Source organism: Cupressus sempervirens, chromosome 11 (assembly GCF_028749045.1).
Source record: "Cupressus sempervirens isolate cs-2001-9-10 chromosome 11, ASM2874904v1, whole genome shotgun sequence".
Classification (NCBI taxonomy): domain Eukaryota; kingdom Viridiplantae; phylum Streptophyta; class Pinopsida; order Cupressales; family Cupressaceae; genus Cupressus; species Cupressus sempervirens.
This window is the reverse complement of record NC_143128.1, coordinates 334,048,032-334,062,259: the sequence shown is the minus strand read 5'-3', so window position 1 is coordinate 334,062,259 and position 14,228 is coordinate 334,048,032.

Here is a 14,228-nt window from a genome sequence, read left to right as displayed (position 1 = left end):
CATCATGGCTTGAGATTCGTGTTCAATCTTAAGAGTTCTAATCTCTTCTACTTGATCTCTATTCTTCTCCATCAGATCTACAATTGCTACATTGAACTCTTTGGAATCTCCATTGGCAAACACTTTTGAGGTGTCAATCTCCTTGTATTGCGTATCATTCTTAGCTATGGCAATCTCTCTTCTTCTCTTTAAGGATTTTCTCAATTCTTCTCTAGCTTCTTCCAGTGAATGTAGAATTAGATGTATCTCAATCTCCTAGTTCTCTATGATCTTTCTATGATTGTATAATTCCATTTCTAGATCTTTTTCTTCAAGTTGTAAGGCTTCCTCTTGTGAGAAATTGGCTCTGTCATGTCCCCTATTCAAATAATTAAAAAAAAATAAACTTTGTTAAGGCAGGCAGGCTCCAAAAAGGTGAAATTTTGGAAAAAGGGGTTAATCTTTGGAAACCAATGGACTAATAAATAAAAATTATTATTAAATTATATTTTATTAACCCCTCTTGGACGTGAGTTAGGGTTATGCCCTCTTTAAAAGGGGTTTGGAGGCATTTTGGGCTCATTCTACATCTTGATTCTTGCTAATTTTCTTGTTGTTCTTCAGAGGCTGCCAAACCTGTGGAGAAGGAGACCCAAGAACGGGAGTTTGCAGGTTTCCAGGAAGGCTAAGGACGGGAGTTTGAAGCTATTCCATGTGCATGCTCATACAGAGTTTGCCCTTGTGCTGAATAGTGCCGATTTGGGTGTTTTCGGGGATTGTTTTTGGTTTGAATTTGGGTTTTCAGTTGAGTGTTTCATATCAGTTTGGTTTGCTGTTGTATTTTAGACTTTATGATGTTAAAATAGAGCCGAATATATGTATTGGGTCGTGATCAAACTTCTGAGATAATTTATGAGTGTTTTTTGGTGTTTTCGGGCATTTTGGTGTTAATTTCGGGAGCCCGATTGAGCATAGTTTTGCTCTACATTTGTGATCTGTTGTGTAAGGGCTGTACAAATCTGGAAATGTCATTTTGTAGGCTGTTATGCTGCTGAAATTTCTGTAAAAATGTCCATTTTCAGATTTATTAACAATTTGTGAAGTTGTGAAGTTTTTTTTGGCACTAATTTGGACATACCCGATTTGGGTTTTATTGGAGAATTGACAAATCTTTGTAATATTGGTTGTTTGATTTTAAAGTTCTGATTTGAGGCTGGAAATATCATAAAAAATTAGTAAAGGGACATTTCAGGCTCTAACACCAATTGTTGGAATTCACAAGTGGGAAGATTTACTTCTAGGGGGTGTGAATCAGAAGTACCAAACTTTAAGCTATAAAACCTTTTAACTAAAATCAATACATGCATCCAACATCTCTAATTAACATGAAAGTAAAGACATGCATGAAAATAGATAACACAAGATTTGGTCACCCAAAAACCTTCCAAAATGAGAAGGTAAAACTAGGGTGGAGATGACACCCACAGCTTATTACTACAGCAATATGTCACTAGTTAATGTTACAAAGTTTGACCATCAACAATGGTCTACCTTGTGAAAGGCCTACCCTATTAAAGGCTTTAACACCCTATTAAAAGTGATCTATCTAAATGATTTACAGACACTCACCCAAAATGTCACCCTATTAAAGGATTTATAATATGACTATAAATCAACCTATCATCATAAGATTCTCATTCTCCTAATATAATGGCTAGAAAGTATAGTAGAATGTTTTGACCTGATAATTTACAATCCTCAATTGCTAATTTCATATAATTATTCTATCCAATTTGATCTAATCCTTCTTGATCTGATATAACTCTATTTGAAGTATTGATACTCTATTCTAATAACTTGATTCTATAATTTTGTCCTTCTTCTAAGTCTTTATACCCCTTTAAACTTCATTAGCATTCTCTCCTTGCATTCTCATACCATGTTGAATTATGGGGTTTCAACCTCCTTAAAAAAAATTTGAGACTTAGGGTTAGGTATGAATCTATGATTGAGATTCATCCATCTTTCTCACTCAAATCTTTCTATTTTTCTAATTGGTTGCATGTTGATTGCATAGAGAATGTAATAGATTTGATCTTATCTTTTAGATCCTTTAGGATTCTGTCATGTCCCCTATTCAAATAATTAAAAAAAAAATAAACTTTGTTAAGGCAGGCAGGCTCCAAAAAGGTGAAATTTCGGAAAAAGGGGTTAATCTTTGGAAACCAATGGACTAATAAATAAAAATTATTATTAAATTATATTTTATTAACCCCTCTTGGACGTGAGTTAGGGTTATGCCCTCTTTAAAAGGGGTTTGGAGGCATTTTGGGCTCATTCTACATCTTGATTCTTGCTAATTTTCTTGTTGTTCTTCAGAGGCTGCCAAACCTGTGGAGAAGGAGACCCAAGAATGGGAGTTTGCAGGTTTCCAGGAAGGCTAAGGACGGGAGTTTGAAGCCATTCCATGTGCATGCTCATACAGAGTTTTCCTTTGTGCTAAACAGTGCAGATTTGTGAGTTTTCCGGGTGTATTTTTGTAAGAGTTTGGTGTTTCCGGTTGAGTATTTCATATCAGTTTGGGTTGCTGCTGTATATCAGACTTTTAAATGTTAAAATAGAGCTGAATATATGTATTGGGATGTGATTAAACTTTTGTGATAGATTATTAAGTTTTTGTGGTGATTTCGGGCTATTTTGTGCTATTTTCGAGAGCCCGATGAGCATTGTTTTTGTCCTCCATTTGGGAGCTATGGTGTGCATGTTATACAGATCTGGAAATGAAATTTTATAGGCTATTATGCTCCTCAAATTTCTGTAAAAATTTCTACTTTCATATTTATTAATAACAGGTGAAGCTGTGAAGTTTTTTGGCACCATTTTCGACATACCCGATTTGGGGTTTCTTGAGAAATTTGGTGGATCTTTGTGATATCAGTTGTTTGATTTTGAAAATCTGATCAGAGGTGTGAAATACCATATAAAATCAGAAAAGGGGACATTACAGTGGTATCAGAGCCGTGATCTTGCCAGCCTGAGGGTTTGTAGAAGTTGCATGTCAATTTTAACAACTACCCAGATCTTGCATGTCAAGTTTTGATAACTACCCAGATCTTGCATGTCATATTTTATGATTGTATGCAACTAAGTGAAAGAGAAAAAAGATATTTGCAGCGAGAAAAGAATAAAGAAATTTTGATCAAACCCCCAGTTGAAAGAAAAAGTACAAAATCCAAGGAAGAAAAAAGTATGGCTGATCCAGATGAGATGGCAAAGAAATTCTTCCAAGACATCCAAAATACTCAGAAGCAAACAGTGGATGGTTTGGCGGAAACTAGAGAGGCTTTGCGAATATTGACAGAAAAATTACAAGGAATTAAATCTATTAATGAGAAAGGGAGCACTTCAGAGGAGCCGAGAAATGGGAGATCCACACCATCTAAATCAACCAAATCTATTTTCTTGCCTGCAGATGAGCCACCAGTACCAAATCCAGCCATTAATCCAGTGGAAGAGGTTACAGGTAATTTGATTACATTAAGAGCTACTTACAATGGCTTAGATGATGACTTTCGTAGTTCAGTTCCTTTTAGAGAATATGTGGATATGATGAACGCTTTGATGCCCAAGAAAGAGAATAGGAGGGAGCATGACACAAGTGGAAGAGAGCTCAAAAATAAAATAAGCAAGTTTACAGCGCCTACTTTTGATGGAACAAATAAAATTTCAGCTAGAGCATGGCTACAAAAATTACAAACTTTCTTCACACTTAACCCCATGAAAGAGAGTGATGCTATTCAATTTGCAAGTCTACACTTGGAAGATGCAGCCTATGATTGGTGGTATCATGGAATGACTACTCAAGGTCACGATCAGGTAACTACATTTGAAGATTTCAGTCAAAGGGTGATAGATAGATTTGACCTCAAGGATGATGAAGAGTACTTTAAAGAATTGTCAAAGTTGAAGCAAACCAAATCAGTTAATGAGTATATAGAAGAATTTCAAAAAGTGGCTGTTATGGTACCTGATATGAGTGAAAAGAGGATCGTTTATCTTTTTCTTGATGGTTTAGAAGATTCTGTTAAGGGTTTGGTTAAGGCTTTCTCACCCTCAACCTTACAGGAAGCTATCAAAAGAAGCTTGCAACTTGAAACTTGCGTGCCTATGAAATCAATCACTAATCAAAAACCCCCAAATCTTTGGCAACATAAGGGAAATTTTCAGAAAAAGACTTTCCCAACACTACCACCAAAAGATGTGACAAATGTGGCAAAAAAGAAGGTAGATGAAGAGACTAGGAGTGAATTACGAAGGAAAAAGCTTTGTTTTACTTGTAGAGAACCATGGGTTCCAGGACACAGATGTTTGGGGAAAGGTCAAGTGCACTATATTGAAGTTGCTTCAGAATCTGATTCAGATGAGCATGAGGAATTTCATGATACTAAGGAGGAGGTAGAAGAAGAGAAAGTAAAAGAAATCAGCAAGGATGGCACTTTAGCATCATTATTAGGAGTCCCAAGATACCATCCCTTCCGAATTCGAGGGGTACTAGCAGGGCAAAGGTTGATTGTTCTTCTTGATAGTGGGGCAACTCACAATTTTATTGATGAGGGATTTGTCATGAAAAGAGGGCTTAAAGCAGAAGATTTTGAGGGATTCAATGTTACTGTAGCTGATGGATTCACTATGCCTTGCACACGGGTGGTGAAACAACTCAAGATGACCTTAGGAGATTATGAGTTATGTGATGACTTCTATGTGGTTGGTATTGGGGAGACAGATCTTGTATTGGGTGTTCAATGGTTGCACTCTATCGGAGGCTATTACATGAACCATCAAACTATGGAGTTTAAATTTCATTCCAATGGGAAAGAAGTCATATTGAGAGGGTTATCCAATGGAGCACCTAAGGCGGTCTCTGCAAAGAGGATGGAGAGGACTTTTCGAAGAGGACAAGTAACATGGGTAGCAGGAGTCATAATCCAACCAACAAGCTCTCCCAAGAATCAAGGTAATTTCCATTTTGAAATTCAAAATATTCTTGATAAGCATAGTATAGTTTTCAATGACTTGCCTCCAGGATTACCACCAGATAGAGGTTTTGAGCATGTTATAGAGTTAGAACAGGGTGCCAAACCAGTTATAACAACCCCATACCGCCATCCAAGAGGTTATAAGGAAGAAATTGAAAAAACTATTAAAGAACTCCTGGACATGGGATTCATAAGGCCTAGCTCTAGTCCATTTGCATCATCTGTGGTACTTGTCAAGAAAAAGGATGGTACAATGAGAATGTGTATAGACTACAGGGCTCTAAACAAGAAGACCATAAAAAATAGGTATCCCATACCATGCATAGATGAACTCATTGATGAGTTACATGGTGCTGTATACTTCTCAAAAATTGACTTAAGATCAGGCTACCATCAAATCCGAATGAGGAGTGAAGATGTGGAAAAGACTGCTTTCAGATGTCACTATGGGAACTTTGAATTTCTTGTTATGCCATTTGGACTCACTAATGCACCAGCAACATTCCAATCTTGTATGAATAAGGTATTTAGTCAGCATCTTCGAAAATTTGTTTTGGTATTTTTTGATGATATCTTGATATACAGTAAAACATGGGAAGAGCATCTAAAGCACATAGACACTATTTTGGGAATCTTGGAGCAGCAATCCTTCTATGCTAAGCTATCTAAATGTGAGTTTGGTTTGACAGAGATCCTATATTTGGGACATATTATAAGCTCTAAAGGAGTACAGGTTGATCAACAAAAAATCCAGGCAATTTTGGATTGGCCTCCACCCACTAATCTTACACAGATGAGAGGTTTCTTCGGGTTGTGTAGCTACTATAGGAGATTTGCCAAGGGATTTTCTCAGCTTGCTGCCCCCTTGACTGATTTGACAAAGAAAGGAGCTTTTGTTTGGACAGAAGAGGCACAAAAAACATTTGATAAGCTTAAGGAGGTAATGAGTTCATGCCCTGTGCTTGCAATTCCAGATTTCTCTTTACCTTTTGTTGTTGAATGTGATGCTTCGGGAGAAGGTATAGGGGCTGTCCTAACTCAAAGGGGACATCCAATAGCATTTGAGAGTCAAAAATTAAATCAATCAGAGAAAGGGTACTCCATCTATGATAAGGAAATGTTGGCAATCATGCATGCACTTCATAAGTTTAGACAATATTTGGTATGTGGGAGATTCATTGTAAAGATAGACCATAATAGCCTCAGGTTCTTCTTGAACCAAAGGGATTTGAATGATCGTCAACAAAAATGGGTAAGAAAATTGAAAGCTTATGATTTTGATATTGAATACATGAAAGGAAAGAATAATGTGGTTGCTGATGCTCTCTCAAGAAAGCCCACTTTTTGTTCCTTATCATCTATCTCTGCTGATTGGAAAGTCTCCATAATTTTAGAGTATGCTAAAGATTCATTTGCCACCAAGATTTTGGATAAGTTAGTGGATGATAACAGGTACAAGGTTGTTGATGAATTGATTTATTACAAGAACAGGATCTTCTTAGTGCCAGGGTCAAAAACTAAGGAGAGGATATTGAGGGCCTTTCATGACACACCTTTGGCTGGTCACCAGGGATACTTCAAGACATACAGGCAAATTCGAGAGCGGTTTTCATGGAAGGGTATGAAGGAGGATGTCCTTAAACACATTAAGGAATGTATGGTATGCCAACAAAGCAAGAGTGAGCAAAATTTTCCTGCAGGGTTGTTGCAGCCACTTCCTATTCCTGAACAAAAATGGGAAAGTATTTCCATGGATTTCATCACTGGGTTGCCCAAGGTTCAAGGTAAGGATTGCATATATGTGGTGGTAGATAGACTAACTAAGTATGCACATTTCTTTCCTATCACATCTGATTTCAAGGCATCACAAGTGGCCGAATTGTTCTTCAAGGAAATTTTTAGATTACATGGTTTGCCTAGAAACATTGTTAGTGACCAGGACAGTAGATTCCTCAGCTCTTTTTGGAAGGAGCTCTTTCATTTGGCAGGAACTAAACTCACTCCCAGTACTAGCTATCACCCTCAAACAGATGGACAAACAGAGATAGTTAATAAATGGATAGAAGAATATTTGAGGAACTATGTTTCAAATCAACAACATGCTTGGGTGAAATGGTTACACCTAGGGGAGTATTGTTACAATACATCTCATCACATGTCTATTGGTATGCCTCCTTTTCGTGCTCTTTATGGTTACGATGCCCTTTCCTTTGTTGATCTAATACTTTCCGATAGCAGAGTACCTGCAGCAAGTGATTTCATCAAGCAAAGCCAAGACATAATAAGGTCCCTCAAGGATAATCTACAACATGCACAAAACCAACAAAAGATATATGCTGACAGGAAAAGGATTGAAAGATCTTTTGACGTGGGAGATTTGGTATTTTTTAGGTTGCAACCATATAAGCAAAGCACCTTGAAGAGAACTAGGGCAGAGAAACTCAAGCCAAGGTTTTATGGGCCTTATAAAATCATCAAGAAGGTAGGAGAGGTAGCTTATGAATTGGAGCTCCCACCATACAGCAAAATACATAATATTTTTCATGTATCTTGCTTAAAGAAGGTTCTAGGCTAGAAACCATAGTATCTAAAGAATTACCACCTCTTGATGATGAAGGGAAATTAGTTTTGATACCAGAAGAGATTTTGGATACAAGAGAGAAAAGGTTGAGAAATAGGAGCATCATAGAGCATTTGGTCAAATGGAAAGGATTACCACTAGAGGATGCAACTTGGGAAGGAGAACATATTCTTGAGAATTCCAACCTTCATTGCTTGAGGACAAGCAATATTTGGGAGGGGAGGACTTGTCATGTCCCCTATTCAAATAATTAAAAAAAAAAAAAACTTTGTTAAGGCAGGCAGGCTCCAAAAAGGTGAAATTTCAGAAAAAGGGGTTAATCTTTGGAAACCAATGGACTAATAAATAAAAATTATTATTAAATTATATTTTATTAACCCCTCTTGGACGTGAGTTAGGGTTATGCCCTCTTTAAAAGGGGTTTGGAGGCATTTTGGGCTCATTCTACATCTTGATTCTTGCTAATTTTCTTGTTGTTCTTCAGAGGCTGCCAAACCTGTGGAGAAGGAGACCCAAGAACGGGAGTTTGCAGGTTTCCAGGAAGGCTAAGGATGGGAGTTTGAAGCCATTCCATGTGCATGCTCATACAGAGTTTGCCTTTGTGCTAAACAGTGCAGATTTGTGAGTTTTCCGGGTGTATTTTTGTAAGAGTTTGGTGTTTCCGGTTGAGTATTTCATATCAGTTTGGGTTGCTGCTGTATATCAGACTTTTAAATGTTAAAATAGAGCTGAATATATGTATTGGGATTTGATTAAACTTCTGTGATAGATTATTAAGTTTTTGTGGTGATTTCGGGCTATTTTGTGCTATTTTCGGGAGCCCGATGAGCATTGTTTTTGTCCTCCATTTGGGAGCTATGGTGTGCATGTTATACAGATCTGGAAATGAAATTTTATAGGCTATTATGCTCCTCAAATTTCTGTAAAAATTTCTACTTTCATATTTATTAATAACAGGTGAAGCTGTGAAGTTTTTTGGCACCATTTTCGACATACCCGATTTGGGGTTTCTTGAGAAATTTGGTGGATCTTTGTGATATCAGTTGTTTGATTTTGAAAATCTGATCAGAGGTGTGAAATACCATATAAAATCAGAAAAGGGGACATTACAGATTCATCTTGAGTTAGCTCAAAAATGGTTTACATTTGAGTCTGTGAGGGCACAAACACTCATGTTAATTCTATGTTACTCGACACTTACTGATTGTTGATGCTTGACATACATAGGAATTCTATCTTGCTCAACATCTATAGTAATTCAATCTTGCTCAGCTTCTATAGTAATTCAATCTTGCTCGACTTCTATAGTAATTTAGTCTTGCTCAGCTTCTATACTTTACTTGACACATATACTAGTTTAGCATCAACTATCACTTGGCACTTGAAACTTGCTTACCATTGTCTATCTACTTGGCATCTATTGAATTTTTAACTCAGCACATACTGTAGCTCAGCATCTATATTATACTCGGCATCAACTTAGAAATTTCTTAAGTGTGTTGACACTCAATTGTCAAAACCAATTTGAGACCAACAAAATTATTTTCTTATATCAAAGAAAGATGGTAGCCTATGCATCTATATTGATTTTTGGGATGTCAACAAAGAATGTCCTAAATATGATTTCCCCCTTCCCAACATTGACACAATTGTAGATCTGACTACGGGTCTTTCCATGTTCTCACTCATGGATGGATTTTTAGGGCATAAATAGATTAGGATAGCATAGAAGATCAAGAGAAAATAGATTTTACCTATTCTTGGAGCATATTTTGTTGGAATGTCATGCCTTATGGCCTCAAGAATGCAAGGGCTACCTATCAACAAACCATGACCACTATTTTTCATGACATGATGCACATTTTTATGGAAGACTATGTTGATGATATCCTTTCCAAATATCATACCTAAGAAGATCATCTCCCCATCTTGGATAAGATATTTACCTACCTAGAAGCATTCAAAGTTAAGCTAGACCCTAAAAATGTGATTTTGGTATGAAATCTAGTAAACTCCTAGGGTACATAATTTTAGCCAAAGGGATTGAGGTTGATCCTGAAAAGATACATGCTATAGTCAACATGCAGCCTCCAAAGAACTTGAGTTAGCTATATTCTCTTCAAGGAAGACTTCAATTATTCTGTTGCTTCATTTATCAGTTAGCAAAAAAATATTTTCCCTTTACCCACCTCCTCCACAAAGACAATTTTTAAATGGGATGATTAGTGTTAGAGGGCCTTTGATTTTTAAAAAAACTACTTAATGAATCCACCTATGTTAGGACCCCCACAATCATGCACACCATTGTTGCTATTTATTTCCCTGATAGATAAATTAATTGAGCTCTCTTAGTACAAGAAAATGGCTAGGGAAAAGAAAGGGCCATTTATTACATCAGTCGCACCCTGGTCAACTATGAGCTCAATTACACCTTTATTAAACAAGCTTGTTTTGCCATAGTTTTTGCTTCCCAAAAGCTATTCCATTATCTTTTTACACATAAGGTTAAGCTCATCTCTAAGATTGATCCCTTCAAGTATCTTCCCAACAACATAGCATTAATAAGTAGATTGGCCAAGTGGGTAATGATCCTAAGTGAGTTTGATATTGAGTATATCGATAGAAAAGCAATAAAAGGACAAGAAATTTCTAACCAATTGGTAGATGCACCCATAGAGAGCTTGAATCCAATTTTATCTAATTTTCTAGATGTGCGCATTCTTCAAATAGAGTCGGTAACTTGGAAGTTCTACTTTGATGGTTCTTATACACACCGTGATTCAAGTGTTGGTGTTTTGTTCATTACAACTCTGGACGTTACTATCCCCAAATCCTACAAACTACTTTCCCCCTACACAAATAGCATGGGAAAATATGAAGCCTTGATATTAGGCCTAAAATTAGCTTTAGAATGGAAATTCATAGTGCTAAAAGTTTATAGAGATTATTAGTTGATCATCAAACAAGAAACCAACACATATTAGACCAAGGATGAAAAGTTATATCCTTACAAACATATTGTTGACACACTTAAAGCATATTTTTTTCACATTACTTTTGAAAAAAATCATAGAGATAAGAATAAATTAGCAGACACCATGGCCACCTTGGCCTCTTTTCTTTAGTTACCCAAGTAGCACAAGCGGTATGAGTTCTTAGTAGAAGAGGTGGTTCAACTTGCATTTACTCATTGATTCCCTCATTATTTTCTATCTAGACACACTGATTCCCTCCAGTATAACTCCATAATCACCTCCCTTCATGATAACACCACTCCCTCTTATCTCTCACAAAACCAAAGATGTAATTTCATTTGACAAACCTCACACTACACTTTGGTGGCTGATATGTTGTATAGGAATGGTCTTGACAGTACTTTGTTTATATGTCTTGAAAATGATGAGTTGAGAGTCATTCTACAAGAAGTCCATGCAAGCATCTATGGATCACACTCCAGCAAGTTTACACTAACAAAGGAAATTCTTAGGATGGCCTATTTTTGGCCAACCATGGAAAAGGATTCTATTCACTATGCTAAAACTTGTAAAAAGTATCAAAAACATTGTGACCGTATTCATGTGCCAACCCAAGAGCTCAACCCTTTGGCCACACCATGGCCTTTTTATTAGTGGGTCTTTGATTTGATTTGATCCATCCATCCACCTTCCTTTGGTAGATATAAATGGATTATTAGTGCACACCAAGTGGGTTGAAGCAGTGCTACATGTTGACTATATAGGAAAACAAATCTCTTCCTTCATCCTAAACCATATCATTTGTTGATTTGGCATACCTCATGCCATTCTCACAAATAATGCATTGTACTTTAAAAATCAAATAATTGATGAATTATGTGAGAAATTTCACATTATACACCATTCCTTGTCAATCTATTATCCCCAAGGCAATGGCCAATAAAAGTCCACAAACAAGACCATTATCAACAATCTTAAAAGAACCATCAATGATATTGGTAAAGATTGGCATTTACAACTAAACCCCGCCCTCTAGGCCTATAGGACAAGTGTTAGGATGCCTACAGGTGCTACACCCTTCTCCTTGGTTTATGGTTGTGAAGCCATTCTTCCTTTAGAGGTTGAGATCCCATCCTTGAGAGTTACTCTTCATGACATCCTATCAGATGAGAACTATAGAGTGGCCAGTCTAGAGTAGCTAGAAATATTAGAAGAACATTAGTGTGTCATGCATGAGCACCTCAAAGTATATCAGAATAGGCTATAAAGACATTACAACAAAAAGTTAAAACCTTAAGTTTTTTAGATTGGTGATCTAGTTCTCTGAGAAAACCCTAAGAATCAAGCTAATAGGGAGAAGAAAGGAAAATAGGAGGCTAATTGGATTGGTCCTTACATCATCAAAAAATATTTTGGGACTAGTACTTACAAACTTTTAGATTGTGATGGAGAAAACCTAGTAGAGCCCATCAACATCGTCCATCTCAAAAATTTTTATGTCTAAAGCTTTGAGGAAATACCTCCTCACCAAAAATACCAAAAAAATAAATAAATAAATTGGTACAAAAAAGAAGAAAAATACCACCTTTGGTTTAAAAGGAGTGAGAGATAGCACCTTTGGACTTCCCTAAACAACACAAGTCCTTTGATGTCAAAAAATGACAAAGGATGACACACACAACTCTCTTTGAGACAATTTTTGCTTGTTTGCTTCCTTTTCATAGTTGAGTTAATTTTACATATACCCAATTGAGAAACACTTATGGGTTAAAATTTAGTGGTTTCTAGGCATTAGACATAGTTCGCAATAGTGGAGAGAGCCAACAAAACAATAGTGATAGAATGGTAGGCAACTTAGAGAAAGCATGGAGTCCAATTGTGTTCTAAGATATCATAGACATGGATTGCAGGAAAATGAGTGCACATCTCAGATAGCTGCCATGGCCAATAAGTTCCCAATATCCATTTTAGCCTTCAAAAAATCCATTTGAAGTTTTAAAAATATGTGTTTGCCTCCATTATCTCAAATATAGCTCTTTGAGCCACTTTTTGCCTTTTGGCCCACTTTTTGGTCCCCTTCACCTTTTACATAATCCAACAAGGCCTCAGTTATCCCCCTATTCCAAAAAATCTCACTCGCATCCTCCTTTTTCCAACCACTAGTCAAAAAATCATTAAAAACATTCAAAAATTGTTAAAAACTATCAAAAACATTCAAAATTGTCAAAAAAATTCAAAAACATTCAAAAATTGTCAAAAATTCTAAACAACATTCGAAAATTATCAAAATTGTCAAAAACATTCAAAAATTGTTAAAAATTATCAAAAATTATCAAAAATTTGTTAAAAATTCTCAAAAATACTCAAAATTTATCCAAAATTGCCAAAAACATTCAAATAGGGGTAATAATTGCCAAAAATAGCCAAAAAAATCCAAACAATTAACAATAGCTCAAAATTCCAATCAAACATGGCCCACCTCAACTCAAATAGGCTATTTAATTATGCATAAATTATTTTTGTATTTTTTCAAATTGATGACCCATTGATTTCATGTTGAACTAGTGTCCATCTATAATTGTTGCTCCTTTGGGACAAGTTTGTGTACCTCAACCAATTTTATATGAAATCAATGGCGAGGCCTACCATATTGAAAAGTATTTAAATATTTTATGGCATATTTTATGATTTTATTTCAACAAAATAATAAAAAGTGTCTCCAATGCATTAAGAAGCAATACAATTATGTCTTAAAACATCTTGCAGAACTTTGAAAAGTTTGGCACAATGCAAATAGTGCATGAGGCTCTAGAAGGGTCTCCTATTCTTTCCTCCTATCAAGGACAACAATTCCCAATGAATTATTAGTCTTATTTATGTTGCAATAGCCATGATTGATCTAGACCCCTTCAACAAATATATCACTACTGTTGGAAATAATCAAGACTAGCTAGGTTACTGAGAGGGGAGGGGTGAATCAGTAACCTCAAAAAACTTTAAATCAATTCAACACTTAACCATATAAATCCTTCACCATTTATTCTTCTAATCTACTGCATGCATGAGAAAAGATAAACATTCATAACACATGAACATAGTAGTTTGGTGACCCAGAAACCTTCCAAATAGAAAGTAAAACTGGGGTGGGGATGATACCCATAAAACTTCACTACTATAGTAAAAAGTTGGCATGTTAGGGCTTACATTGATCACTTCTAATGATCTACCATGTTAAGAGCAATTTGGACTGATAGGTCCACCTTGTTAGATGTTTTATAAACATACAATGAAGTATGCACTCTATTAGGAGATTTATACAAAGACTGCTAAGTCTATCCTATTAAAGGACTTGGAAAACTAATTCACCTATCAGGATGAAATAGTAGATTTGACTTACAACTTTATTGTAGAATATATCTTGAAGTGCATATCACCTCTTATGACTAATATGTCCTTGCTACTCCTTAATGACCTTACTGAATACTCTATTCTGATGTTGATTCACATTCACTCTTCTCAAACATTACATATCCATTCCTTAACATAATTTTTATCATCTTATTGCAAATGATACAATACATTACATTTATACCACTTCAATAATTACAATTGCAAGGTTGGCTAAAACACAAGTAAACAAAATATTACTGAGTCATC